We start from the raw sequence: 6015 nt of genomic DNA on the forward strand, positions 1-6015 counted from the left end.
AAGCTGTATTAATCCACCACTGAAAATAGTCCCTGTTATTTGAGAGCTTTGTCGTAATTCTTCTCCACTGTGGTTGGAGCGGACAGGCTCAGAGAATCAGAGAAATTAGAAAGTAACAATAAGAGCGGGTGTAACTCTCAGTGAGACCACATCTGTTAACTTCTTGCAGACAATGTCAATGCTCTCATAGCGCTCATTGACAAATAGACTAAATAACAATGAATGATGATAATAATAAATTATATTCATGTCTCCATTCTCAAACTCTCTCTGGGTTCACAGCCCAGGACTGTAGGAGGAAGATCTGAAGAAATATGATTAACGTTTGGTGGGTTTAAATTCAAATTAAAAAAGCAGAAACTGATTCCTGCCTCCTCGGGTGTCTCTGTCTGCACGAAGCCGGGCATTTTTAGGAGGCTTACACACATTACACCCCCTCAATCCAGGATCTCTGTCAGTTCTAGTAACTTCTGTCACAGTCTGCCTTCTGGGGAAATAGCGGCTGCGCTCGAATCAAAACAACCCGGCCCCCGTATGGGGTTTAAATGGGTGGATATGCTGTTATAAGTGGAGCCAAACCAGGATCCTCCTACCTTTCATTTTGCAGCCAGTGTGAAATCACAGGAGACACTAAGAGGGCAGCGTTTCGGTGGCGTGACGGGAGCTTCACTTTTACTCTCATTGGTCTGCAGACAATGAGGAAACACAGCCTGACACAATGGGAGACAATAGAGATATCAGAAATAAGACCAAAGAAACAGGAGTCTAAAGGCAGTAATTATATTACTCAGTATGAAGCATTGTGCTTAAATGTCTGAGCTCCGTGTTTATTAATCACACTATGAATATGACTGATTTGTTCAAATACTTTTGCTTCCACTTTAAGTATATTTTGCTCTGATTATTTGCTGTAAAGTGTTTTTTCATTGCACGAGAACAGCGAGGCAGTGGTGAGGTGTGCGGCTGACAGATGGGCTCAGGCTGGAGTCTCTGTGGACCTGATGTTTGCACACAACATTGTGATTTGTAGTATCAGTTTATACTGTTTTATATCAGCGGCCCTTCATCACACAACCAGGATTAATCTGGGATTTTTCTATGTGTAACCCACTAGTTTGTGCAATTATTAACAGCAGGCCCTAAAGAGGATAGCGTTGGCTTTCTACAGTTAAAGCCCTTTTGAGGAAGAATAACTGGTTACAGAAATTTAATATGAGCATGTGAGGATTTTAGGACAGGGTTAAAATAATAAGACGAGGTTCTCCAACTGAGTCCATGTTCTTCAGTATGGAGCACAAAAGCACTCATCCGTATCCGGCGGACAGACACAACAGCTCAGCGATGACGCTCTGCTTCGTGTTGACGGATCCAGAAAATCTAACACGACTCAACGTAAGGAAAAGTGATGGAAGCAGATGGACGATTTATGGAGGGATTACCGACGAACATCTGCTGAAGTCTGTCAGATAAGAAGAAAAGTGCAGAAGCAACGGTGAAGCTGTCGCACGGCTGACGGCTGCGTCTGCAAGGCAGCTGGTTCACACTCTCAGAGAGGATTATGTGGCTTTAAAATGACCATCAAACATAAAACATGGACGCAAGTTTAACAACTCAGACAGAGGAGGCGAGCTGATTGGTTGTCAGGGAATTAACAAAAAGCCAGTCAAAGTGTGGACGATGTAATTATGGCTCTGGGTTTACAGAGTTTGTTACAGTGGGAAATTTTATCAGCTGCAGCAGATAGAGCTGTGATTATTACTCTTATCGCCATGTGCTGAATAAGTAATTACTGCGCTGCAGAGATGATGGAAGAGCAGTGTGATCGGAGGATGCTAGAAATCAGGCATCTGATCTTCTCTTCTTGTGTAGTCTGAAGCATATTTTTACCCCACATTCTCAGTAAATGCCCCCATTATTTATCCATGCAGGAGATTTTTTCCATCCATCCATCCATCCATTTTCTTCCGCTTATCCGGGGCCAGGTTGGGGAGGCAGCAGCCCAAGCTGAGAAGCCCAGACCTCCCTCTCCCTAGCCACCTCCTCCAGCTTATCCGGGGGAAAGCCAAGGCCTCCTCCCAGTGGGACATGCCCGGAAAACCTCACCCAGGAGGCATCCTTGTCAGATGCCCGAACCACTTCAACTGGCTCCTTTTGATGTGGAGGAGCAGCAGCTCTACTCTGAGCCTCTTCCAAATGGCCAAACTTCTCACCCTATCTCTAAGGGAGAGGTCAGCCACCCTTCGGAGGAAACCCATTTCCGCTGCTTGTATTCGCCATCTCGTTCTTTCTGTCACTACCCACAGCTCGTGACCATAGGTGAGGTGAGACCCCGAGATACTTAAACTCCTCCACTTGGGGCAGGGTCTCATCCCTGACCCGCAGTGGGTACTCCACCTTTTTCCGGCTGAGGACCATAGCCTCAGATTTGGAGCTGATTCTCATTCCCACCGCTTCACACTCGGCTGTGAACCGTTCCAAGGCGAGCTAGAGGCCATCACCTGATGAAGCCAACAGGACCCCATCATCTGCGAAAAGCAGAGATGAGATCCTGAGACCACCGAAGTGAAAGCCTTCTGCCACTTGGCTACACCTAGAAATTCTGTCCATAAAAATTATGAACAGAATCGGTGACAAAGGGCATCCCTGGTGGAGCCCATCACCCACCAGGAACAAGTCCGAGTAATTGCCAGCTATGCGGACCAAGCTCTTGCAATGGTCACATAAGGACTGAATGGCCCGTAGCAATGGGCCAGACACCCCATACTCCTGGAGCACCCCCCACAGGACCCCCGAGGGACACGGTCAAATGCCTTCTCCAAGTCCACAAACCACATGTAGACTGGTTGGGCAAACTCCCATGCGCCCTTGAGTATCCTCGAGAGGATGAAGAGCTGATCCAGTGTTCCATGACCAGGATGAAATCTGCATTGTTCCTCCTGTATCCGAGGTTCGACTAATGGACGAACTCTCCTCTCCTGGCATAGACTTTCCCAGGGAGGCTGAGTGTGATTCCCCTGTAGTTGGAACACACCCTCCGATCCCCTTTCTTAAAGATGGGGACCACCACCCCGGTCTGCCCCTGATCTCCACACAACATTCCAGAGACGTATCAACCGGGACAACCCTACAACATCCAGAGCCTTCAGGAACTCGGGGCGGACCTCGTCCACCCCAGGGGCTCTGCCACCAAGGAGTTGTTTAACTGCCTCAGTGACCTTGTCCCCAGAGATTAACGGGTCATCCCCTTCGTCCCCAGACTCTGCTTCCGCCACGGAAGATGTGCCAGTGGGATTGAGGGGGTCCTCGAAATATTCCTTCCACCGCCTGATGATTTTCTCAGTCGAAGTCAGCAGCACTCCACCCGCACTACACACAGTGCAGGTAGAACACTGCTTTCCTAAGTCGCCTGACGTTTTGCCAGAATCTCTTTGAGGCAGTTCGAAAGTCTGTGGTGGTTGTGGCGATGAAGGAGCACGTCAGGCCTGCAGCAGCTCTCTGATGTGCTTTAATAGTTTGTGTCGTGATCATCGGTGATGAACAGTTCCCGCCAACTCTTCATGCAGATGTGATGAATTCAGAGCCACAAAACATTTCCAACATTTACTGTGGAGCAGACAAAAAGCTTCTCGGGGAGGCTGCTGAATATTCAGGTCAGCGTTCAGTGATGAGGTGAATCCAGGTAAAACACATTTTCCCTTTATTCAATTTCTGAATACTAATTAGCTGCGAGCAGCAGCAGCAGGAGATAAAACAAGCTCTCACTAATCTAAAGTGTGTGTTTCTAACAGTGCTGCAGCTCAGGTGTGTGTGTGTGTGTGTGTGCGTGTAAGAATGAGAGAGAAATTTCAGAAATGCTTAGTGATTAAAACTCATTTGAATGCTCAAACACTGCTGTGTTCTTCCCAGCAGCCTGCCTAAGGCTCGTAGTTTGTACCACAGTGACACCAAGTGGACGTGGTTGGAATGGATGGAAAAAAGGCAAAAAAAAGGCAAAAAAAAAAAAAATCCTCACAATCCTACCCTGAGACACATTAACATGATAATATTTAATAAATAAATAAATACAGAAAGAAGCCAGGACTTTATGACTTCTAAATGTTCTGGACGCTCTGCTGTCCTGGTCCTGTTGCACGTGGATCTCCCAGCAGGAACCAGCAGAGATATTCATCATTATTATTATTTAATGGGATTTCAGGCTTTTCCCTGCCTCAGTGCCGTTACCTTTTTTAACAGAGCTGTATGCATTGCTGATGCACATAAATGTATTTCACGCTTGAGAGAATTAAGCCCCACTTTAACAAAGAGTTAAAACACTGGTTAAGCAGGTTAACACAGGCCTGCACAATTAAAACAGCTTCACTCTAAAAGTTATTTTACAGGTTAAAAAAAAGAACTTTGAGGGGTTTTTTTTTACACAAACTTTGATCATTTAATCTTTTTGATGCATTGTTTAAATGTTTCTTTTAAAAAAAAAAAAAATTCTCTGGTTCAACTAAATTTTATTGCTTTTTAAATTTTGTCTCTTTGCATTTTTTCCCCGTAATAACTGTTAATCCTTTTTTTTTTTTTGCAATAATTTATTTGTTTTATCATTTTATCATTTATAATATTATATAGACTCTCAGAAATTCTATGACACTTTCCCTTTGAAACACTTTAAAGTGATTATTTGGAAAAAGAAAATTGATGAAATCAAAAAAATAAATAAATATAAATACATTTTTAGAAATCCTGCTAAATAATAAATTAATTCTTGTCAGTAAACATGCACACGTTGATCTATCAGCATCATAAACCATCTGAGCTTCTGCTTTGCAATTTAAATTCCTGTGCAGCTTCAGCGAGGACGAGCGAGGAGCGCTCTGACTGCAGGTGGCTTCCTGTGTGGTCCACGGAGGTTACAGACAAAACAGCCGCCGCGCCCTCGCTGAGTTTTTTCCCACAGGAGCAGCATCATGTGGAGGAGGCCTGTTTACACACCAGGTGATGGATTCAGCATCGATCATGCGATTAAAGGATGAGTATAAAACACACAGGGGCACTTTGTCTTCATGTGAACTGATATTATGATTTTAAATAAATGAGTTTAGAGGCTGAACTTAAGATGCTTTTATAACCCACTGCATAACTGTCACCACTAGAGGGCAATGTTTTACCAGTGTGTGTGCTGCTGTCCTCAACTCTTGACTTTCTTCCGGTTCCTCCCAGATTTCCTCAGCAGGCTTTACCTTCCCTCTGTGCTCATAATGACTCAACGTCTCATTTCGAATCCATTGCAACAGTTTACAGAGCAGCTGTAGATGGTTTCAGCTTAAAAGCACAACACTAACCACAAACTGTCTAAGACATTTTCCCCACATCACACTCAAAGAAGTAAAAACAGCCTCAGGCTCTCAGCTGTTTTCTCTGGTTATAGTTACACAGTGTAACATTTAGCAGTGACTCCTGGATTTAGCTTCATGCACTGAAACACGGTGCACCCTGTAAAGCTGGGCCTGTTTAATTTACAGGCATGGAAAGGGATCCAACACTCACGAATATCTCTCGTGAGTGTTGGTGACTCTGTTCTGCTGCTCAGAGAACCAGGCCTTCGTAGGGAAAAGGTTTGAGTTAAACAACTTTTGCAGTTTAGTTAAAAAAAATGACTTGAAATGCAATTTTTAATTTTTTTTTAACAGTTATTAATGACACATCACAGGAAAACAAATGAAATCCGTTCCCGTTCCCTGCTCATGTGATGTTCAGCGATGGCACTGAAGCTTCGGGTGGTCCACGGTGGTCTCAGGAGTGACGCAGGACTCCAAACTGGACTGCAGCTTCAGAGGATCCACATGTGCTTCTCCAAAGTGACACAGTTACAGAAACTAACTTAATCAAATGCTAAATCTACTTCTGTACAGCTGAGCCATGTTTTACTCGTTAAACGCTTTGATGATGAGTTCATGGCCTCGATCTGTAGTTTCACTTTAATCCAACATGACGCTCATTTATTAACGGGAGACTGCAGACAGAGTA

The sequence above is a fragment of the Neolamprologus brichardi genome, chromosome 10 (assembly GCF_056152115.1).
Source record: "Neolamprologus brichardi isolate AB-2024 chromosome 10, ASM5615211v1, whole genome shotgun sequence".
Classification (NCBI taxonomy): Eukaryota; Metazoa; Chordata; class Actinopteri; order Cichliformes; family Cichlidae; genus Neolamprologus; species Neolamprologus brichardi.